General features: G+C 32.9%; 1 non-coding gene and 2 pseudogenes across 1 annotated transcript; all 3 read right to left on the bottom strand.

Moving 5' to 3' along the window:
- Positions 1–1,882: 1,882 nt before the first annotated feature.
- LOC131181428 (BTB/POZ domain-containing protein At2g13690-like) lies at positions 1,883–14,520 on the bottom strand (annotated as a pseudogene).
- Positions 14,502–25,234, bottom strand: LOC110652691 (BTB/POZ domain-containing protein At2g13690-like; annotated as a pseudogene).
- Positions 19,289–19,395, bottom strand: LOC131181852 (small nucleolar RNA R71). The gene has a single exon (XR_009150327.1). It is a non-coding gene; the product is annotated as a small nucleolar RNA R71 (small nucleolar RNA).
- Positions 25,235–25,815: the final 581 nt, after the last annotated feature.

The raw sequence follows: 25,815 nt of genomic DNA, 5'->3' as shown, positions 1-25,815 counted from the left end.
ACATCAACACGGATTTTTTTAAAAAATATATATATAATAATAAAAATGAAAATAAATAATCTACTATTAATACAAAAATCAAAATTATTAGGAAGAGACTCCGTGCCCCCAACTCCTTTATAAAAGGATCTCCATCTTAACGGAGAGCAGTTTTCGGTTTAAACTGAAAAATCAAATCGAATCTATTCAATTCGGTTCAATCGATTTGATTTTAAAATTCATTTGGTTCGGTTCGATTTATAATTTTGATAATTTCAGTTAATCAGTTCAGTTTGGTTATTTTCATAAAAAATCAAAAAAATTGAACCGAACAGAAATTATTAATATATATAGGAAATCAAAGAAAATCAAACCAAATCGAATCGAACAGAATCGAACCGAACCGAAATCAAAGAAAACTGAACCGAACCTTAAGATTTTTGAGTTTGATTTCTATTTTTTTTTTGTTTTTATGTTTTATTATTTAAATTTAATGTTAAAAATATGAAATTTTATAAATTTCAGTTTGATCGGTTTAGAACCAAACCGAACAGATATTTATCGGTTTGATTCGGTTTGATTTTCTCTTATTAATCAATTTGGTTCGGTTTTTAAAATTTTTTATTTTTAATTTTCGATTTTATCGGTTCGGTTCGGTTTGAAACCAAATCGACCGTTTGCACACCCCTATTCCATCCCACAATGTCCAAAAAAAAAAAAAAGCTTAGAATATTAAGTCTTTAATTTTTTTTTTCAAGTTAAATGCTTTTCTATTATTTACCACACATGGTGATTCACATTAATTATTTTAATGTTAAAACTTAAAAGGTATGTATTGATATTTGTTAGGTACGATTTAAAATCCTAATTAATGGCTTTTTTTAAATAAATTATTTATAAAAAAAATTAATTAAATTTTCATATTATTATATTTAATTTTTATTTCTTTTAAAATAAATTTTTTTAAGTTAAAATAAATTGAATCTTTTAATTTTAAAAATTAAATCAATTGAGTTGAATTCTTATAAAATTTAAAAAAAAGGATTATATGATTTGTAGAAAATTTTTTTAAAATTTCAGTGAAAGAAATATCAATAGATAATTATTTTTTTTATGTAAATACTAAACAAAAAGAGATATAGGGACAGATTAACGATGGAAAGTCCAACGATAAAAATTCCAATGATGAAAATGTTTTGCTGGTAATCCGTCGCTAATCATGACATTAGCAACAAAATTTAGCTGTACTTAATTTCATCGTTAATTTCAATAAAAGAATAATGGCATAATCAAAATTTATTGATATTTAAGTATTATTAAATTAAAACTTGTTGATGGAAATTATTTTCTATATGTTGACCAATTATAAAATAAGAGATCATTTTCAGTTTAAAATGACTTGGATTTTCTTTAATATCTACAAATATAAAAATCAAATTTAATTTTTAATTAGTTATATATGTAAAATAAAATCTCAACCATTAATTTTTTAAAGGTTGAATTGGAGTCGTATTATTCTTCTTGTCGGCCAATGGCCATAACTTCCACATAAACACGACACGATTGCAAAAGCTGAAGAATATGATGAGATGATGAAACTGAACGTTTGTCGTAATCACAAGCGGTGGAAATCACTAGTGCTTTTTTTTCATAAATTTTTTTGATAATTACTGTTAAGAGCATTTTGGATTAGTTTTTGTACACCAAATTTAAATCTCCATTCCTCGTCCGACGAATCTTAAAAGCACACTCTCTTACATTGACATGATAAACTTACCTTGTCTTCAAATAATTTCTTGAAGTTTCTTAAAATCTCAAATAATTTCTATGCTGAAAAGGAACTACCCTACATGCTTCCTTGAAGTTTCTGATGATCCCACTTGATAAAGATGCAGACAATCTCTTACAAAATATGTTGCCATTTTATCTCTACCGGCTATTACAATAATTCTTCATGGTTAATCTACATTATTCAATTCCAGTTATTTCAGAATCCTCAATCTATCATTGGCAATGTTACAGGGGTAGAAGACAAGACTAGATTCCCCCCATTACCTGGATTCAATGGCATAAGTTTCTGAGCCTCTTAAGAATGATCCGCGCCACCATACCTGGAATGCTTTGCTGAGATTGGGGCATGCAGTGCCATGCTTGGAGAAACACCTGAACCATTCCATAAACAATGTGTACTGTTGCTTCCGAGGAAGTGTTAGGAGCATCTGACCCATGGCTTCTTCCTATGCCTTCATGTCCAACCCCTTTTTGCATCTCTGCAACCAACCAAAATCTGATAGCATTGGATGAAACCACGCCTGGAGAAGCCCCATTCTTGCCTCTGAGCGGCAATGCAATTTTCTGGTGCCCATTGCAATTAATAGTGCTGCAGAGATCCTGCTTAGCTCGTATCTGATCATTGGAGATGTAGTCTCATGCATTTTAAGCAGTTCCACTTGATCTGCCCACATATCCACAAATTCCTGGCCCATCTGCTGATCAAGAAGGATTTCTAGCAACCAGTTGATGTTATTAACTTGTCGGGAGATGCGTTCAAGCAATGGTTTACCTGTTTCTCTTTTTGTTGCCTTCCGATTGGGTGAAGTGTTGGAGGCCTCCTCCAAAAGGGTGACTAGTGAACTTAGACAGGACAGACAAACAATATAGAGATCCTCCTTACTAAGTTCAGGTTGGTCCTTCTCATAGATTGAGCTTTTGCAAAAAAGATAACTAATGGCTTTAGTTCGTTTCTTGCATTGGCATATGTACAGGTGGCGATAGACCAAACTAGTTGTCTAGATAAATTTTGTTGGAATTTTACTGAGTTACGTAAGTAGAGTCTAGCCAAAATGTCTTGAGTTGCTGTCTCCTCAAATTTGAACACTGAAAACAGAACCCTGAGTTTTTCCTCTTCTTCTTCAGACCAAGGAACAGCCTCAAGTTATTTCAAACAGGACAATACGCCTTTGGTAAACATGATGCCAGCAGATACCTAGAATAGTTTCAAAATAACTTGTTAGATGAATAAACACAATTACCAATAAAATACGAAACTCTTTAATATATGGCACAACACTAAATTTAAGTTCCTATAAATTTAAGTTCCTATTAGTTCTAATTTTGATCATTTTTCTATGCCACAAAAAAAGGGCCCTTCTGGTATTCATTCTGATCTAGCTTTTGTCAATTTTTTTTTTTTAATTATTATTAAAACATGTTTGTTTTTGTTACTTGATGTCTTGAAGAGAAAAGCAGGTTTTTACAACAAAGAAAAACCACAAAAATTGTTTTCACTTGTTTCATTAATTCGTTTTTCAAGATTTACTACTGGACAACAACAACCAAAAACAACATGGATGCCAAATAGGCTCTAAATTTTACAATCTTTTTTTGAATTCCAGGTAATGCAAGCTATCCATAGGCCAAGTAAATTTGATATGTTGGAAATCAAGAAATTGTATTTTGTAGTGGAACTCATCATGTTTTGTAGTAGTGTTCACAATTATTTTAATGATATGTTAGTTATTTATTGAATGAGTGTATACACCCCAGTACAGTTATAAAGTTTCCTAAATGAAATTTAAAGCATCAAAGTGAACTCATCATGTTAAGCGGATAAGACTTTTCTATATTCAGTTTATTCATCTAATTAATTTATAGAAGAAACCCCTCAAGGGTAATTAAGAAAAATTTTGACTTGGAAAGGCAATAGTCTTTGTTGACCCATTCTCTCTACTAATGTGTTTTGCTATTGTTAAAATTACTATTTAATTCTTATATTTTAATAAAATTAATTATTTAATTTTTTATTTTAAAAAACATATTATTTCATCCCTTTATTATCTTAATCCGTAAATTATTTAGCCCTTACTATTATTTTAAAGAAAATTTTTTTCCTAATTCAACTATTCAGCCTCTATAATTTGAATGATATAGCTATCTTCATAATTTTAAATCTATCAAGTTCTTATAATTTATATAATATAACTATATATTTTCTCTCCTTTACCTAATTTGGTTAACATAAAAGTTACTTTAAAATAATAGAAAGGACCAAATAGTTCACAAACTAAAATATAGGAAATTAAATAATATATGTTTCAAAATGAAATGATTAAATAGTTAATTTTATTAGAATACAAAAGTTAAATAATAATTTTGCCTTTACTATTTATAGCCAGCATTAATCTATTGTATTTACATGTGTAAGTAATTAATTTTTCATTTTTCTTTTATTGAACCAATTATAATTTTTTTATCAAATTACTGACTTAATTATATTCTTTTCATCCTATTTGGAAATTCTCAAGATTGAAATATTAGATTCATTGGGATTTATTTTCATTAGAGATATTATCGTTATCTATATTAATTAATTGGGATTGAAATATGAGATAATCAAAATTTCAATTCCAAACTTAATGTGGAAAGCAAATGAGGCTCTTGGAGTGTGGGGTTCAACCAAAGAAAAACTGAATGCAATGTCTTCTACGGTGCTCATTCCAGCTTGTTTCTTTTTTTCTACGCAAATAGTCCCAATCCTACACTATCCTACCGTGTATAATCAGACCAATCATATAAAACTGTATATATATCTTTGAATTTCATTTATGAATTCATATCTACCTAGAAAATGATCAAAAAATCATACATGTCTAGCTCAAAGAAAATAATTTCAAGTTAAAATTAAATTGTTTCATTCAGAACTTTCAGTTTCCAAATTTAATGTGGTAGACAACGAAAGAAAAAGAAATTGACTGAAAATACTGTGCTTGCCTTCTAGGAAGAAACGTGTAGGTCTATTTAGTCAACAAAACAAATGCAAAATGGTAAGAAATTTCAATTCCAAACTTAATGTGGAAGGCATCTATGGCTGCAGGGTTCAACCATAGGAATTAATTATTTAACCAAAACTTTTCCCTTTAGTTTCTAGTCTTCCTTCTACGAAAACTTAATGCAATTTCTTCCACGCTGCTCGTTCCTGCTTAATTGATTCTTCTTTGATACGCAAGCAAATAGTACCAATCCTATCCTTCCCTACCATATTGTAATTCTTAGTCACAATCTAGACCATAAAATTATTATATCTTTAAAATTGTATAAATTAGACTGACCATCGATGAATTTAGGGATTCAATTAAAATATGTGGTTTCTATAAACAAAAATAAATGAAAGTTGACAAGGGAATATTTTCAAAATGAAATTGAGTTACTATGCTGTCAATTCAAAAATATAATGAATATTTTTGAACTTAAAATATATTAATGGCTTAAAATTAAAAAAAAAAAGTCCAATTTAACTCAAATCTATTTTTTGTACATAATCATAAAAAGTAAATTCAATTAAAATTTTAGATTAAATAAAATAAATGACATGATTCTAAGTTATGAAAAAAAAAAAACTTTTTTATAATATGAGTATGATGAAATTTAGTAATAGCAATGAGATTATGAGAAAAAAATAACTAAAATTTTAAATAAATAAAAAAATGAAAATTAGATAATTATATTAGACTTTCCTTTGATGATGATGATCATCAATTCTTTTAGTTTTCCTTTTTTTTTCTTAAATCATCTTTTAGTTATAAACAATCAACCCAATTTATAAAATTTGTGTAATTCTCTTTCATCATAAGCCCCTTGTAATCTGGAATCAACAAAATCTATATATTTCTTATTCTTCAAAACTTCTTCAATCCGAGATTTTGCCTGAACATTAATAAATAAAGGTATTTATTATTTTTTTATCAAAATTAAACATCAATTTTGTACCATCATTTCTATAATTTTTTTCCCCTTCTTAGGTCAGTTTAATGTAAAGGAAATATATTTTTCTTATTATAATTTAAGTCAACTTGGTCAACTTAATTGAATTTTTCACTCCAAAATTATTTTCTAAAAAAATTAACATGTGAACCCAAAAAATCCCCAACCTATAAATTAACTTGAATGTGACCTAAAATTCATTTTAATATATATAAAAAAAAATAAAAACACTTGAAATGATTTAAATTCATTTGATTCGACTTATATATATCAGTAACATACCCAAAGAACGATATTCGCATCGTCATTTTCATCAAATAATGGTTTCTTTCCTGTAATTAGTTCTAAAAGCACAACGCCAAAAGAATAGACATCTGACTTCTTAGACACTTTTTGTATATTTCCATACTCTGGATCTGCATAACTGCAATGAATTAATAGGTTGGGATTTAAAAAAATAAAATAAAATCTACAATGAAGAAGCCCTCAAAATTGGTGTATTCTCCATTATTAGTTTATAAGTACTATTTAGAAAGTGGACCCTGACAGCCATGCAACTATATACGCAACCATATACTTAACAAGAAAAAGAAAAATGATCTTACACGTTAGTTCCTCTCAATACACTGGTGATATGGCTAACATTATTGGCACCTGGTAAAAACTTGGCAAGGGAGAAATCTGCAACCTGAAAAGAAAATCCATTTAATTAAGGATTTCACACAGTTTTTCCTTTTCTCTAAAAAAAGGAAGGGAGGGGGGCGTGAGGCGAAATATTATCCATTAGAATTATATAAAAAACACCAGGTAATGCCCAGGAAAGATCCTGATGTTTTTTATATAATTCTAATGGATGGTATTTCGCCTCCTTAGACAGCATTTCCTAGACATGCACTTCATACAATCATAATAGAATCAAACCACTGGTAAGTACCGTCTTCCCATAACACTATCACGGTACTAAGGATTTATGCCACGAAGGCATAGATAGACAGTAGTCGCCACCAGGGTAATAACCAGGACATATTAAGTGTTTCTTCCGAGGGTCATGGATGGCAACTTACTCCTTGCAGAGTTTCCACAACCGTCATTACCATAGCTCAATGTCTAGGTTCGGGATAGTGGGTACCTAAGGGGAAGGTGTTAGGCACCCCTTACGCCTGGTCTAACGTCGTTAATTCGAGTGCCAGTCCTCTACTAATGTTTCTAGAAGTCTTATTTATTATTCCTTTATTAAACTTTATCCTAAAAAATGCAATTCTAATCCTACACACACAAGTAATTCACAAAAGGGTTGTTGTTTATACACAATTTTCATGCACAAGTAATTCATATCTATGGGGTTGCTAATTATTTAAGTAATATTTACCAGATGACTAAAATTAATTAATTATTAAGAATTTAATTTACAAACAAATTCAATTTCAAATAACCCTACATTTCTATTTAACCTAATTAATTAATTTTCACCAAGCTACCCTAAGGATAATTGAACTAAGTTAATTATATACATGTGTAATTTATTTTAATATCACATAAGGCCCAAACAATCACAACCTAATAAAGATTTCTATCATGCAAATTTATTTTACAATTACCAAGTGTTAAATTAAATTTATTTTACATGCCAATGTTAGTTTAATTTACAAACAAGATTAATTTTAATTTACAAAGTATTTATTTAAATTAATTACATGCAAAAGTCAGTTAAATTGAAAACAAAGTTAATTTTAATTTACCAAATAAAAGTTCTATTATTACTACAATTTCATGCCAATGGTTATTCGAGAAGTCTAGAGCTACTTGCCTGTTGGTAAATGCAGTTGTCATTGGGGCAAGCTACCCTTAAAAAAGGGTCTTCTCATCTTGTATGGCAATGATATCCCTGGCTTACTCCCGTTTAGCTCCATATAAGCTCCACGCAAATGCCCTCTTTGGTACTTACCTTAGGGCTACTTATCAATTTTGTTTGTAATAAAAAAATAAAGAAACTAAAAAAAATAAAAAAAATAAAAAAAATATTAATAACAATTTACATTGGATTCTAACTCTAGTCTCCTAAAGGGTTAAGATTTCTAATTAGTTACAACTACCTAATGGTCTAAGTCTTCTAACATGATCCAAACACTTCATAACACTTCTTAAATTAAAAGAATACAGAAAAATAGATCAAATATCAATTAAAACCCAAGAAAATACAAGAACATGCGTGAATATACAATTTCCAAATTCTGGCAGATTGATGGTAGCAAGAAATCCGATTTTTTAAAAATAGTTAGACATGCCTAAAAATCATAAAAAAAATTATAGAAGACAGCCTACATTTTATACAAGATCATAAAAGTTATAAATCAAACAAAACCCTAGCCGAATAGTCTACATAAATCGTAACTTTTCTAAGTGACAGAATCGTACTATTTTTTTGCAAAATTCATAACTCATTAACCACAATAGATATGAATACAAAACCAATCGAAAAAGATTCATAAGATTCTGAAGTTAATTTTAGACACTAGATTTACAAAAAAATATTAAGGAACAAGGGAGATATGGGCTCCACAAGTCGGATATCCTGCAAATCAGATTTTACAGGAACTCTAACTTCAAACAGCCATAACTTACAAAATATTAAAGCTTTTTTAGTAATTCTTGAGCCTAAAATTAATGGAATTTCGTGTAGAATATAAATATAATTTTTACAAATTTTTTATAAGCTCAAAAAATAAAGAAAAATAATAAAAATACGAGAGACAGAAACTAAACATGTGCAGAGTTGTATATCCCCTCAAATTAAACATGATTACATGATCTATATAAACATATAAAATAAATTGAAAACAAAGAGCATAGAATTAAAATATTGTGTGGCATAGATCTTGAAAAGAAAACAATAAAAACTAACCTTCCAGAAATCTTGTATGAAAATCTTCTTCAAGAAAAGAAAAAATAAGGAAGAACTCAAAGAGTCTTGAATATCTCTAAATTTCCTATAGCTCTGAATTTTCTCTTCCTCTTTCCTCCCATCCTCCTCTTTTTTTTCCTTCTCTAGTAATGTATTTATAGGGTTTTGGGAGAGAGGTGTGATAGGGTTTGGAGTCTCAGGGTGATAAAGTTTAGATGACTTAAACAACTACGATTGCAGAATTCGAATAAGACTGGGATATGAGTGAGGTGTTTCAACCAATAGAAAGACAGGAAAAAATGAAAGGCACCAATAAGGAGTGAGGAAGAGGTGTAGTAGGGTTTGGAGTCCTAGTGTGATAAAGTTCAGATAACTTAAATGACTAGGATTGATGAATTTGGATGGGACTGAAATATGGGTGAGGTGTTCCGACCAATCGAAAGAGAGGAAAAGGGGGTGACACCAATAGGGAGTGAGGCGGAGAGTGGGACCAAGGAGGAGAGAGATATTTTGTTATTTTAATTTTCAGAAAATAATTAAATTGGTCCCATTTAAAATTTCTAACTAGGCTTTCTTAGGCCCATGGAGTCCAATTAAACTTAATTAGATCCATTTAAGAACTACCCATATTAAATTTAAACAAAATAAAATTTTATTTAAATTTAATTAAATTAATTTCTCCAAAACTTTATTATTATTATTATTATTTTCAAGATCATGCCACGGAATTAATATTTCAGCTCCATGCCTCCAATTACATCTTACAGTCATATAATTTTTCATCATTGGGTTTCCCACGGCCTCAATGCACATACTCATCACAAAATAAGGGTCTACAGTTTGCCCCCCACTTTAGCAAAATTTGAAATCAATTCGATAGCATTGCTCAAGTTTTGTCAAAGTGAAACTCAAATTTCTAATAACTATGAAACATTGGCTATGAGGATCAAGTATATCTTGCTCGGTTTACATACTCTATGTTATGAGAGTAGCTACAGTCTCATAACAGTAATAATTGTGTCATGTGAAAAATGAGTGTATCTTACTCTGTCGATACACTCTGCGTCATGAGACTAGCTACGGTCTCATGATAGTGATAATTGTGTCATGTGAAAATTGAGTGCATCTTGCTCTGTCGATACACTCTGTGTCATGAGACTAGCTACGGTCTCATGACAATGGCAACTGTGTGATTTGAAATGTTGTGGATTCGTATTTAAAACCGCAGTCCTAAACTACCTACGTATCCCCCTCGATATTCTGAGGAAGAATCAGACCCACTCGTAGTTCGACACTTGAAACTATGGTGATGCATGTTCTTCTACGCCTTACACACCTACAGGTAACATGTTGATGCATGTTCTTCTATGCCTTACACAACTATGTCATGCGCCCTAAACAATGTCTAAGGACTTACCAAAATATATATATTTCATGATTTGAAAAAATTGAGATGACTGGGTCTCAAAACTCTTTTTGTGATTTTTGTGCTTCTTTTATGCTGCTTCCTATCATGGGCATGCTGATTTTGCTAGAGATTCTTAAAAAACTTAGTCCTCTGGGGGACCTCTTTTGGTAAAAACTTTCTTATATCCTCAAAAATTTTTTAGAATAACTGTTCACCAAAAAAGACTTCCTTAAGGTCACAATACAATTTTCCTCTAATTTTTCTTTTTCTTCTCTCCCCCATGCTTCATTATTCTACAGCTATTTCAAAACTTTTTCTGCCTTGAATCCTTTCTCTTCCATGAACTCAATTCTTTGTGCCCTAACTTTTGCCTGAAATGCTCTTTCGAGTTTTCATTTCAGCGGGCTTGCTCTAACTTTTGTCTAAGCGGCCCTTTTGGGTTTTCCACTTAGCGAGCTCTCTTTTTTTTTTTCTTTTCTTTTTCTTGTTCTTTTTCTCTCTTTTTTTTTTTTTTTGAAATTAGACAATCACAATGATATTCATATCAAGCACCTATTCTATCATGCTCACAAGACAATAGGTTAAATCAAAACAATGCAGTTCAATTACTTAATCTTTTGATGTATCCCTCAAGACACAAACATTTACAATCATAATTAAATAAAACCTATTCCTAGTTAATGCAACAAAAACTTCTTTATCTATTCAGGTACACCATTACTCCCTCTTACATTTAGTTTTACCAAATTTTTAACCTTCCAAAGTTAGAAATAAGCTTTATAACCTGCTGAATGGCCTTTTCAGGTTTTCCATCCAGATCTTCTCTCATCTCTCCTTTTGCTTAGACCACCTTTTGCAGATTTTCAATCTAGCATTTTTTTTTGCTTTTTTTCTTTTTTTTTTTTTTTTTGTTTGGCCCTTACTTATGCCTAGACCGCCTTTTGTAGGTTTTCAGCCTAGCATGCCTATCTCACACAAAGTACCATTTGAGCCTGTCTAAATTGACTTGTTCTTGAAATTCATTCCCATCCAAGTCTGATATTCTTACAGTAGTAAGATCTTTTTGACTATGTATGGACCATCCTAGCTTGGGTTAAACTTTCCTCTTAAATCAAAAGGGACGGGCCGAGCTTGTTTCAAAACCATGTCTCCCTCTTTGATCTTTCTTTGCTTCACCTTCCTCTGATAAGCCTGCATATGATACAAAGCTCACATCCTCTTTTCATCAATCAAAGCTAGTTCTTCATATCTCTTCTAGGCCCCACTCAATTTCTAGGATCTTAGCTTTTAGCATCACTCCTAAGGATCTGACCTCTTACTTAATGGATAGTATTGCTTTAGTCCCATACACTAAAGAGGATAGGGTTGCCCTCGTGGATGTCCTTGTAGTACTACGATAACCTTAAAGAACATAAAGGAGTTTTTCAAGCCAATCCTTATATGTTTTGAATTTTTTTTTTTCAACTAGAACCTTTCCATTCATATGGGGACCACACATTCCTGTATGTACTTCTTTCATTATTTGCTCAGTATATTTTTCTATCACACATAAGAGTTTGTAGAATTGCCCCCCAGCTAAAGTAAGTTGAGTGGCTAATCTATGAATTGTTGCTCTATCTCTTTTGTTGGCTAATTACTAGTATTCTCTCACTTCCAGAGACCTCCTTATGTTTTCATACCATTTTCCTTCTCCTTCTAGGTCCACATGTGCTGCTACTAATCCTTCATAGCATGAAATTTTACTCTTCATTGGGATAACTAGCTAAGTCAACTTTTGATCACCCTTTTCCTATGGGGACATCAGCGTGGCTTGGGAATCGGCTATCTGATTTTAAGTTCGAGGCATGTGCTTCTTGGTACTTTGTTAACAAGGCTATAAATTTATCTCTTTCTTCTTGGGTTAAATCTTCAGCTAACTTAATGTCTTTAGGATTATTTAGTATACCCAAATTAATAGAGATCGATTTTGATGCATAAATAGAAATAAATTCTAAATGATTATGAATGTCATGCATACGCCCATCAGAATAAACATCAAACAAGTAAGCAAAAGGACTGGTCATGTTATTGATCTTTGCCTCAAAATCTTTATCAAGTACATCAGAATTGGAAACATCAGTATCACTACTGTGAGCATTACAAAAGATAAACTCAAACTTCGGAGTGTAACTTTAGGTTCTTAGTTTTCATGCAGTCTTTAGATCAATGGTGCTGATTTTCTGTTCTAATTCTTTCACATGTGGTAACCCTTAATCATATGTCAAGGTAATTGCCCCCTCTTTCAAGAACTTAGGAGGCTTTGGCTCTTCTTCCTCTTCTGTTGGCTCATAGCCCAAACCATGACTCGTAATCTGCTCCTTCATCTCAAGAAAAGTCACCAGGCCATCTATACTTTTTCCTAGGCCCATGCCAGAAAAAAACTTTATCTTTTTCTTCACAGTAGCCACTTTTGGATCCATCAAGTTTTCATAGATCCTAATAACTTGAAAATCAGACACTAGTGGAACTAAATCATCTAGTTGTAATGCAACTATCTCCTCATTAAAATCAGTCCAGACATCCAAAGGACCCTCATCATAGCTAGAATTATCACAAATGTCAACAACCATTATAGACTAAGGTTCACTGGGCTTTTGGATGGGTTGGATAGATTCATTGGCCTTTTGGATGGGTTGAATAAAGTCAATAATTCTGTTAGGGTTATTTGGGGTGATAGAGATCATGTAGAAACCTGGTGTAAATCGAATGACGCGGTGCGTAAATCAAAAGTATACTTAATTTACTTTTCATATTTCATAAATTTTTTTTTAATTACATTATTTATTTTTTTAAATAAATTTTATTTATATTTTTTAATTTATTTAAAACTCTAATATATTATTCTTATTTAGTTTAATTTTTTAAATATATTTCTTATTTAAATTAAGACTTTTTAATTCATTCTCACTTAAATTAGAATTTAAAACTTTATAATACTCAATATATTTTTATTATGTACAATAGTTCCTTTTTCATAAAATTACATTTACTTTATTTAATCCTAATTAAATCTTATTTAATTTTAAAAATTTAATTTTCACGCTACATGTTGCATCAACGAATTAGTCATTAGCATGATTGTTATTTTTTAAAAATTATATATATAATAATAAAAATGAAAATAAATAATCTACTATTAATACAAAAATCAAAATTATTAGGAAGAGACTCCGTGCCCCCAACTCCTTTATAAAAGGATCTCCATCCCAAAATGTCCAAAAAAAAAAAAAAGCTTAGAATATTACGTCTTTAATTTTTTTTTTTTCAAGTTAAATGCTTTTCTATTATTTACCACACATGGTGATTCACATTTATTATTTTAATGTTAAAACTTAAAAAAGGTATGTATTGATATTTGTTAGGTATGATTTAAAATCCTAATTAATGGCCTTTTTTTTAAATAAATTATTTATAAAAAAATTTAATTAAATTTTCATATTATTATATTTAATTTTTATTTCTTTTAAAATAAATTAAATTTTTTTAATTTTAAAAATTAAATCAATTGAGTTGAATTCTTATAAAATTTTACTTTTTTTTTTAAATGGATTATATGATTTGTAGAAATTTTTTTAAAAATTTCAGTGAAAGAAATATTAATAGATAATTATTTTTTATGTAAATACTAAACAAAAAGAGACATAGGGACAGATTAACGATGGAAAGTCCAACGATAAAAATTCTAATGATGAAAATGTTTTGCTGGTAATCCGTCGCTAATCATGACATTAGCAACAAAATTTAGCTGCACTTAAATTCATCGTTAATTTCAATAAAAGAATAATGGCATAATCAAAATTTATTGATATTTAAGTATTATTAAATTAAAACTTGTTGATGGAAATTATTTTCTATATGTTGACCAATTATAAAATAAGAGATCATTTTCAGTTTAAAATGACTTGGATTTTCTTTAATATCTACAAATATAAAAATCAAATTTAATTTTTAATTAGTTATATATGTAAAATAAAATCTCAACCATTCATTCATTGATTTTTTAAAGGTTGAATCGGAGTCGTATTACTCTTCTTGTCGGCCAATGGCCATAACTTCCACATAAACACGACACGAATTGCAAAAGCTGAAGAATATGATGAGATGATGAAACTGAACGTTTGTCGTAATCACAAGCGGTGGAAATCACTAGTGCTTTTTTTTCAAAATTTTTTTGATAATTACTGTTAAGAGCATTTTGGATTAGTTTTTGTACACCAAATTTAAATCTCCATTCCTCGTCCGACGATCTTAAAAGCACACTCTCTTACATTGACATGATAAACTTACCTTGTCTTCAAATAATTTCTTGAAGTTTCTTAAAATCTCAAATAATTTCTATGCTGAAAAGGAACTACCATACATGCTTCCTTGAAGTTTCTGATGATCCCACTTGATAAAGATGCAGACAATCTCTTAGAAAATATGTTGCCATTTTATCTCTACCGGCTATTACAATAATTCTTCATGGTTAATCTACATTATTCAATTCCAGTTATTTCAGAATCCTCAATCTATCATTGGCAATGTTACAGGGGTAGAAAACAAGACTAGATTCCCCCCATTACCTGGATTCAATGGCATAAGTTTCTGAGCCTCTTAAGAATGATCCGCGCCACCATACCTGGAATGCTTTGCTGAGATTGGGGCATTCAGTCCCATGCTTGGAGAAACACCTGAACCATTCCATAAACAATGTGTACTGTTGCTTCCGAGGAAGTGTTAGGAGCATCTGACCCATGGCTTCTTCCAATGCCTTCATGTCCAACCCCTTTTTTGCATCTCTGCAACCAACCAAAATCTGATAGCATTGGATGAAACCATGCCTGGAGAAGCCCCATTCTTGCCTCTGAGCGGCAATGCAATTTTCTGGTGCCCATTGCAATTAATAGTGCTGCAGAGATCCTGCTAAGCTCGTATCTGATCATTGGAGATGTAGTCTCATGCATTTTAAGCAGTTCCCCTTGATCTGCCCACATATCCACAAATTCCTCGCCCATCTGCTGATCAAGAAGGATTTCTAGCAACCAGTTGATGTTATCAACTTGTCGGGAGATGCGTTCAAGCAATGGTTTACCTGTTTCTCTTTTTGTTGCCTTCCGATTGGGTGAAGTGTTGGAGGCCTCCTCCAAAAGGGTGACTAGTGAACTTAGACAGGACAGACAAACAATTATAGAGATCCTCCTTGCTAAGTTCAGGTTGGTCCTTCTCATAGATTGAGCTTTTGCAAAAAAGATCCTTAACTAATGGCTTTAGTTCGTTTCTTGCATTGGCATATGTACAGGTGGCGATAGACCAAACTAGTTGTCTAGATAAATTTTGTTGGAATTTTACTGAGTTACGTAAGTAGAGTCTAGCCAAAATGTCTTGAGTTGCTGTCTCCTCAAATTTAAACACTGAAAACAGAACCCTGAGTTTTTCCTCTTCTTCTTCAGACCAAGGAACAGCCTCAAGTTATTTCAAACAGGACAAAACGCCTTTGGTAAACATGATGCCAGCAGATACCTAGAATAGTTTCAAAATAACTTGTTAGATGAATAAACACAATTACCAATAAAATACGAAACTCTTAAATATATGGCACAACACTAAATTTAAGTTCCTATAAATTTAAGTTCCTATTAGTTCTAATTTTGATCATTTTTCCATGCCACAAATAAAGGGCCCTTCTCGTATTCATTCTGATCCAGCTTTTGTCAAAATTTTTTTTTAATTATTATTAAAACATGTTTACTTGATGTCTTAATTTTGGTTACTTGATGTCTTAAAGAGAAAAGCAGGTTTTTACAACAAAGAAAAACCACAAAAATTGTTTTCACTTGTTTCATTAATTCGTTTTTCAAGATTTACTACTGGACAACAACAACCAAAAACAACATGGATGCCAAATAGGCTCTAAATTTTACAATCTTTTTTTGAATTCCAGGTAGTGCAAGCTATTCATAGGCCAAGTAAATTTTACAATCTTTTTTTGAATTCCAGGTACTATTTTCTCTACTTTCCTTTGGATGAGAATTCTATCTTGAAGGAGCTTGGCTACTTATAGTTACATAAAGGTAAGAAGAGAGAGAATGCCATATTATTATTATTATTATTATTATTATTATTATTATTATTATTATTATTATTATTATTATTATTATTATTATTATTATTATTATTATTATTATTATTATTATTATTATTCATTTCATGTCGTTTACTTTCTAGGAGGAAAGAGAGGAGAGAGAATTTTATTGGGTGGCTGTCTAAGCATACACAATATGCTGAAAAGAAAAGTCCAATGTTGTTGCTATAGTATATTTTCAGTCTGAATTTTGCCGTTAATTAGGTAGATTTTGGTCCCAGTAGTTTTATTATTTAGAAACCAATGTTTAGTGATTTTTAAGTGAGTGATAGATTAAAAATTAGTGATTGCATTTAAACTTTAACTGTAAAAATGCTCATCTTATGCTGCCAAATTTTTTTAATCTGAGATGATAGACTACGGAACTTCTTTGACAATGAGGAAAACAGAATAACCATTAAAAAAAAAAAATTGGTCTGTCCTTATGAAAATGTTAGGAAATTTGAGTAGATTTTTTTGGAAAAAAAAATATACACTCTAAATAAACTTTTATTGATTTTAACAAGATAATAGCAAAAGTATAATAATTTCTGATGTACAAGATCCATCAATGTGGCAAGTACAAAGTATATTTGAATTATACTAATGCCTTAATTACAACACTCTTACACTCTACTATTTTCTCTATTTTCCTTTGGATGGGAATTCTATCTTGAAGGAGCTTGGCTACTTATAGTCACATAAAGGTCCCATTGCATTTAATGAAAATCTAAGAAAGTCTAAAAAAAGATCTATTTCAAAGATATTGGAAAATTTTAACCATATGATTAAATCCTGAAATTAAATTAGCTTTCACTTAAACAGAAAATGCGTTGGAAGCGGTTAGCTTTATGATCTCAGTTGTCCTGAACCTTGATGCATGCATTTTATATCATCATTTTGATGTAATTTTTGCACATAATTTACTTTTGTTCATAGCCATTATTATAGATATTAGTATATATTTAGTCAATTTTGCAATTTTCACATTTCTTAGTTTAATTTTTGGAATTTATTTGTTTTGTAGGGTAAATTTGGAGAAATTTGATGTATTTTGATCAGAGTAGCCATTTGGAGGAGATTAAAGTCGAATTGCAAAAATTTTGAAGTTGAGTAAAAAAATGGCCGAGAGCGACACAACCTGCAGCACAACCGAATTAGCTTATGTCGCAGGTTGTGTCGATCGTCAGATATTCAGGCCGAGAGCTACACAACCCGCGACACGGCTTATGTCATTTTTACTGGAAATGGTTGACGTGGCATTTCCGTTACTCTGGCTTTTTACCTCACTTTCTCTGGAACTTTCCCTCTTTTTACCCATTCTAGGGCAGTCCCCTCACCTATATAAAGTCTCATTTATCATTTTCTTTCCATAGAGAGCAAGGGAGGAAGGGAGGCATTTTTGGCAAGAATAGAAAGAGAGAAGGAGGGAGCACGGGATCCATTTTTCCAGCAGCAGCAGGAGCACGTTTCTGCACTTTTCTGCAGTAGATTCTTCTGCATTTTTCTGGGTTTTTCTACTCCTTAGCTTACATTTCCATTATTTCTTCATTTACACATTTGGGTTTGTCTTGAAACTATGATTAGTGAGTAGTTGTTTGAGATTCTAGAGATGGGTTTGTAAATATTGTTTTGTATTGTGGTTTTGAACTAATTTAGCCATTTAAATGAAGATTGTTACATTTTGATTTATTGCTTGTAAGCTTATTGCCTTGCTTGATGAATGGGCCCTCATTAAGTTAAGCTTTAATCCTTAATAGATGGACTGAAAAGTGAATATTAGGGATAGATAATCTTACAATAAACTTTATTTTCTTGGTGTTAGAGATAAGCTAAGAGGATTAAGGGGAACTTTCCAAAAATCAATTAGAGCTTTAATTGGGTTTTTGTTAGGTTTGAAATACTGTGAAAACAGGGTTTGATTTAATGAAAACTAACTTTGAAATACTTGAAAAAGGTTTCAAAAATTCAAGAATTGATTCCCTCAAAATTGCAATTCTCATGTGTTTGGCTAAATTAGGGATGAAACCATATGCAAACAATATGAAAAAAATCCAATCTCTAGAATCACTTTAATTTTTATTGAATTTAGATTTAATTTCTCTCAAAATTTATAAATAGCAATTTCAAATTAATTTTTGGTAATCTAGTTTAATTAATTTTAATTAATTATTTGATTTAGCATTAATTCCTTAAATACCAATTTTAATTCCAAATTTCATTTTACATCTTTAAATTTTGTCACTCTAATTAGCTTATACTTTTATTTCCAATTTAAACACAATTCCCTGTGGGATCGATATCATTTTTTTAAAACTATACTACTGTGGCCCGTGCACTTGCGGATACACAACACAGTACCAAGTTTTTGGCGCCGTTGCTGGGGAATTGTTTGTTTTTGAGTTGGATATTAATTGTTTTAAGCTAATTAGAATTTTTATTTTCTTTTATTTTCACTACTATTCCTTGTGTTTTTCAGGTATTTTTCTTGTTTATGAGACGATCGAAAAGCACAAGTGATACTGAATTGTTGTTCAACCCTGAAATTGAAAAATTCTGTCGAGCCAATAAAAAGGAATACAAGAGAAGAAAAGAAGCAGAAAAAGAAGAACAACAATGATTTGAGCAAGAGGTGACAATTGAAAATATGGAGAATCAAAATAGAGCTATTGATGGAAACAATGGAGCAAATGAGCAAAATAGACAGAATGAAGTTGTTAATCAAAATAATCCTCAGAGAAGATCCATGTTGGATTATGCTTTTCCTAGATGTGCTGATGTGAGAGATAACAGACCTATCATTGGAGCTAATCAATTTGAGTTAAAGACTGGTCTTATTCAAATGGTTCAGAATTCACAATTTGGAGGTAGTCCACTTGAAAATCCTCATTCTCATTTGAAGAAATTTTTGATGATATGTGGTACACAAAGGCAGCCTAGAGTTTCTGATGAAGTGATTCGGCTCACCTTATTTCCATTCTCTCTTCGGGATTCAGCATTGGAGTGGTATGACTCACTTCCACAAGCTACTATAGCTACTTGGGAGCAGCTATCTCAAGCTTTTTTATCTCAGTTTTTCCCACCTGGGAAGACTACTCATTTGAGGAATTTGATGGTAGCTTTTAAGCCAAGAGATGATGAAACTTTGTATGAATCTTGGATGAGATTTAAGGAGCTTGAAAGGCAATGTCCTCATCATGAAATACCCAAATGGATGATTGTTCAGAATTTCTATACCAGAGTTACTCCAGCCATAAGAAACACAATTGATTCACAAGCAGGAGGAGATTTCATGAGAATGACAAGTGAAGAATGCTATGATCTATTAGAGAAGATTGCTCATAATACCCATTTGTGGGGAAATCTTAGAGCACTTGAGCCAAAGAAAGCTGGGATTTATGAACTTGACTCAGTTAGTTACATGAATGCAAGATTTGACCAGTTGACTCAGCTTCTTAGTGATTTTTGCACAAAGGCAACAACCTCAACTCCCACAACTATGCAATAAGTTGCCTACACAGATGGAACTCAAAGTTGTGGAGTTGATTACTCTTCTTATAGTGATGATTATTTGCAAGAACAAGCTGCTTATGCAGGAGGTTATCAACAAAAACCTATGGGAAATGCTTACTCTAATGTGAACAACTCAACATGGAGACCACAAGCAACTTTTGCTCAACAAGGCCAAAGCTCAAATTATGCTCATAACCAGCAGTTTATGCAGCAGAATAGGCCTCAATTTCAGCCTCAATTTCAGCCCACAAGGCAGCCACCACCGGGATATCAAGCAAGAGCACAACAATCCCTTCCACCTCATGAACCGAAGCCAACCTTGGAAAGCATGATGGAGAAATTTTTTGCTGAACAAAGCAAGATGAATAGCAAATTGGAGGAAGAAATGCAACATATGAGACAAACCATGGATCAATTACAAGTCCACAACCGCATGTTGGAAACTCAATTGGCTCAACAAGCAAGCTCATCGGGAAGCAAAACCTATGGGAAACTACCTAGCCAACCACAAAACCCTCATGAACAATGTAAGGTTGTGACCTTGAGAAGTGGTAAGAAAGTTGGTCAAGAGAGTGAAAACAAGAGAGAAGAAAAAGAGAGCACAAAAGAAGAAAATTCAGTTGAGAGCAAGAAAAATGAAAAAGAAGAAGAAAGCAAAAGTGAGCAAGATGAGGGAGAGAAACCATACATCCCACCTGAACCTTACAAGCCCACCCTTCCCTACCCTCAAAGATTCATCAAGCACAAGCTAGACAAACAATTTGGCAAGTTCCTTGAAGTGCTAAAGAAGTTGTATATCAATGTGCCATTCACTGAGGCACTATCCCAAATGCCAAGTTATGCCAAATTTTTGAAGGAGATTCTTTCCAACAAGAGAAGGCTAGAAGATTATGACACCATCAACTTGGGAGAGCAATGCAGTGCTATAATTCAAAAGAAGTTACCTCCCAGACTCAAAGATCCTGGTGTGTTTTCCATTCCTTGTCATATTGGTGATAATTGTGTGGCAAATGCCTTATGTGACCTTGGAGCTAGTGTCAGCCTAATGCCACTTTCAATATATGAGAAGTTGAATATGGGAGAGTTGAAGCCCACTAACATGTATCTTTCATTGGCTGACCATTCAATTAAGTATCCGGAAGGCATTCTTGAAAATGTGCCTATCAAGGTTGGGAAATTTTACATTCCGGTGGACTTTGTCATTTTAGATATGGAAGAAGACACAAAAGTTCCTATCTTATTGGGAAGACCCTTTTTGGCAACAGCTGGTGCATTAATTGATGTAAAGGGTGAGAAATTGACACTTAGAGTGGGAGATGATCAAATGATATTCAACATCAATCCAGCCATGAAAAGGAAACATGAAGAAGTTGAGTCTTGTTTGCGGGTAGACATTATTGATGAGATTGTTCAAGAGCATTTCAGAAAAGGCTATCCACAAGACCCACTTGAAAATTGCTTAGTCCATGGTGGGAGCATTGATGATGAAAATCACAATATAGCTGCTTTTGCACAACACTTGGAGAGTTCTCCACCATATCCTGAAGCCACAAATTTTCAGCTTGAAGAAGTGCAAACCTTGGAAATTAAACCACCATCATTAAAGGTAGAGGATGCCCCAAAGGTAGATCTTAAACCTCTTCCTTCCAACCTCAGGTATGCTTTTCTTGGACCAAATGGAACATATCCTGTTATCATTAATGCATGTTTGACTAATATTGAGATTAACAATTTGTTGAGAGTTTTGAGAGAATATAGAAGAGTTTTGGGTTATGCAATTGATGATATAAAGGGAATTAGTCCAACTGTTTGTATGCATAGGATTTTCCTAGAGCCAAATAGTAAACCTTCTATTGAACATCAAAGAAGATTAAATCCTACAATGAAGGATGTTGTGAAAAAGGAAATCGTAAAATTACTAGCTGCTGGAATTATTTACCCTATTTCTGACAATGAGTGGGTTAGTCCTGTGCATGTTGTACCAAAAAAAGGTGGAGTGACAGTTGTTAAAAATGAGAATAATGAATTGATACCCACTAGAATCAAGTATAAAGTTGGAGAATGTGCATAGACTATAGGAAGTTGAACAATGCCACAAGAAAAGACCATTTTCCCCTTCCTTTTATGGATCAAATGTTAGAGAGATTAGCCAAGCATTCTTTCTTTTGTTACTTAGATGGATATTCTGGTTTCTTTCAAATTCCAATACATCCTGATGACCAAGAAAAAACTACCTTTACCTGTCCCTATGGCACCTTTGCCTATCGAAGGATGCCATTCGGATTGTGTAATGAGCCTGGCACATTTCAAAGGTGCATGATGGCCATTTTTTCTGATTTTATTGAAGAAATTATGGAGGTCTTCATGGATGACTTTTCAGTAAATGGAACTAATTTTGATTCATGCTTGACTAATTTGTCTAAAATCTTGCAGAGATGTGCTGATAATGATTTGATGTTGAATTGGGAGAAATGCCACTTTATGGTCCAAGAGGGGATCGTTTTAGGGCATTTGATCTCAAATAGGGGAATTGAAGTGGATAGAGCTAAAATAGAAATTATTGAAAAAATGCCCCCTCCAACCACTGTCAAAGGAGTGCGGAGTTTTCTTGGACATGCCGGGTTTTACTGGCGATTTATTCAGGATTTTTCTAAACTTGCTAAACCCTTAACAAATCTTTTGAATCATGATGTTAAATTTGATTTTAATCAAGATTGTATGGTTGCTTTTTGCAGGTTGAAGACGGCCTTAACAACAGCTCCTATCATGCAACCCCCGGATTGGACTTTGCCATTCGAAATTATGTGTGATGCAAGTGAGTTTGCTGTTGGAGCTGTCCTTGGCCAGCGGAAAGATAGGAAACCTTATGCCATTTACTATGCAAGCCGAACCCTTGATGAAGCTCAAGTTAATTATGCTACAACTGAAAAGGCGTTCCTTGTGGTAGTATTTGCACTCAATAAGTTTCGTTCTTATTTGGTCAACTCAAAGGTAATAGTTTTCACTGATCATGCAGCAATAAGGTATTTAATGAGCAAGAAAGAAGCTAAATCTAGGTTGATTAGATGGATTTTGTTACTTCAAGAATTTGATTTGGAAATAAGAGATAAAAAGGGTGTTGAGAATGTGGTGGCTGACCACCTTTCTAGGATAAAAACTGAAAATAAAGATGATGAAATTGTGTCAATTGATGAATTTTTCATGAATGAGCAGCTGTATGTGTTGAATTCTGTACTTCTATGGTTTGCTGATATTGTGAATTTCTTGTCTTGTGGTGTATTGCCACCTGATTTATCTTGGCAGCAAAAGAAAAGATTTTTGCATGATGTTAAATTTTATTCTTGGGAAGAACCTCTTTTGTTTAGGAGATGCAATGATGGAATAATTAGAAGATGTATACCAGAGGAAGAAATAAATGATGTTATTTACCATTGTTATTCCTCTGAATATGGTGGTCATTTTAGTGTCTCAAAAACTGTTGAAAAGGTCTTGACATCAGGTTTCTATTGGCCTAAAATGTTTAAACATGTGAGAGATTTTGTAAGCAAGTGTGATAGGTGCCAAAGGGTAGGCAACATTTCCAAAAGAGATGAGATGCCCCAACAATCCATATTAGAAGTTGAATTGTTTGATGTGTGGGGAATTGATTTCATGGGGCCATTTCCATCTTCTTATGGGAACAAATATATCTTGGTAGGGGTGGACTATATATCTAAATGGGTAGAAGCTATTGCTACACCTACCAATGATGCAAAAGTTGTGGTAAAATTTCTGAAAAAATTTATTTTAACCAGATTTGGTGCCCCACGTGCCATAATCAGTGATGGTGGTAGCCATTTTTGCAACCACCAATTTGAAAAATTGATGAGAAAGTATGAGGTAAAGCATAGGATTGCCACACCATATCACCCTCAAACAAATGGCCAAGTAGAAATCACAAATAGAGAAATCAAGCAAATCTTGGAGAAAACTATCAATAAGTCCAGAAAAGATTGGTCCCTTAAATTAGATGACACTCTTTGGGCATATAGAACAGCATTTAAAACCCCCATAGGAACTACACCTTATAGGTTAGTTTTTGGGAAATCATGCCATTTGCCCGTAGAGTTAGAACATAAAGCTGATTGGGCCATAAGAGCAATCAATTTTGATTTACAAGCTACTGGACATAAAAGACTTTTGCAACTTGATGAGTTAGAAGAATTGAGACTTGACGCTTATGAAAATGCTAGGATCTATAAAAAAAGAACAAAAAAATGGCATGATAAGCATATCAAGAAAAAGGACTTTAAAGAAGGAGATTTAGTTCTCTTATTCAATTCAAGGTTGAAATTTTTTCCAGGAAAATTAAAATCAAGGTGGTCCGGTCCATTTAAAATTGTGAAAGTTTTCCCCCATGGTGCTGTTGAAATTTTTGGTGAAAAATCGGGTAATTTCAAGGTAAATGAGCAAAGGTTGAGGCACTATTCAGTTGGTGAGCCAATTGAGAAGATAGCAACTTGCTATCTTTCTCATTCTCCATAACATTTTGAGTGAGTATGGTCAAGCTAAAGACCTAAACTTAGCATTTTTGTGCATAACTCCCAATTTTTCATTGATTCTTTATTTCTTTCATATATATATTTGTTTTAAGTTTTTCAATACTCCTTATTCAGAGTTTGACATTGTTCTAATTTCCTTGTGCAGATGGGATGCAATGCATTGCAAGCAAATGAGCAATAAAAATTTTATTTTTTAATTTTAGTTTTAAATTTGTTCACTTATAATTTTCATCTTTCTTTTGTTGAGTATTTGCTGGTACATATTGCTGGATTCATTGCCCTTTTTGTTAATTTTAAAAGAAAATTTTTCCAAATTTTGACGTCTTGGTTTAAAAGGAAAATTTTTTGAATATGGGTGTGTGAATTGGTGCTTTGAAAAATTATTTTTTATGAGTATTTGATGAACGTGACAAATTGAACAATTAGAATTCATGTTATGAAGGTTTAATCATTTGAAATCTAATTTGTTTCAAATTTTTAGGTGCTATGAAATTTGGTCAAATTTGGGCAGCAGATTGCACAACCTGCGACATAACCGGGTTTGCTTGTGTCACCGCTTATGTCCGCTGGGCACACTTTTGGGCAGATTGTTGCACAACTTCCGACACAACCCCCCTATCCTTATGTTCTAACTTGTGTCGCCTGTTTGTTTTGCAGGATAAAAACTTCCTTCACCAGAATGGGCCAGCAGCAAACCAAAAGCCCTAAAAACCGTACCCCATAAGCCCAAGCCCGAAACTAAACCTAAAACCCAACCGACTAACCCACTAACCTCCCGTAGCCCAACTGACTACACCCAAGCCCACAACCCAAACCTAAAGCCCCTAACCCGATGACCCACTAACTTCTTCTTCCTCTCGACATCGCCCCCGACACAACCCTCCCCTCCCGCCGTAACCTTCATCTTCACCGTCGCCTCCACCACCCACCATTCTTCCCATATTTCTCCTTTTCCGATCACGCCCATTTCGCCATGTCCGACTCCCCATTATCCTTCGAAAACTCACCTCCCCACTCCTCACAGCCGCCACAGCCCCAAGGCACCACGCCCATGAACGCCGACCCATCGCCGGCCCATTCTAGTGACGCCACGATCGCCACATTCAAAAAGAAAAAGGCGAAAAATATTAAGCCACACAAATCAACGGGCGGCGTCAAGAGGAAGCGACCCGAACCGGCCACACAACAACCTCCAATCCCGCCTCCAATGCCTGCTGCACCTGCTGTCCGACGTGGCATCCCGAAGTCGGTGGTCAAGCGCCCCGGTACATCTAAAGGTAACTTTGCATTCCCTTCCTCTTTGCCTACTGCTACACACTGGGTATTACCTACTGCCGACATGAAGAAAAATAACGCAAGAGTTGTAGCTCGACAAATGGTTCAAACTCGGTATTTGGATGTGTCTACTCTTAAATCCTTGAAGATATATGATGAAATGCAGACTCTGTTAGATGCTTTAGGTTGGGTGCGATTTGCACATAAACAGGAACTGGTTTACCCCATTTTAGTGCAGGAATTTATGGCCTCCCTGTCCACTAATGAGCATAAAATTGCCTTGGATAATGACTTG

Source organism: Hevea brasiliensis, chromosome 7 (assembly GCF_030052815.1).
Source record: "Hevea brasiliensis isolate MT/VB/25A 57/8 chromosome 7, ASM3005281v1, whole genome shotgun sequence".
NCBI classification, from domain to species: domain Eukaryota; kingdom Viridiplantae; phylum Streptophyta; class Magnoliopsida; order Malpighiales; family Euphorbiaceae; genus Hevea; species Hevea brasiliensis.
The sequence above is the reverse complement of the archived record's forward strand: the minus strand, read 5'-3'. Positions and strand labels throughout refer to the sequence as shown.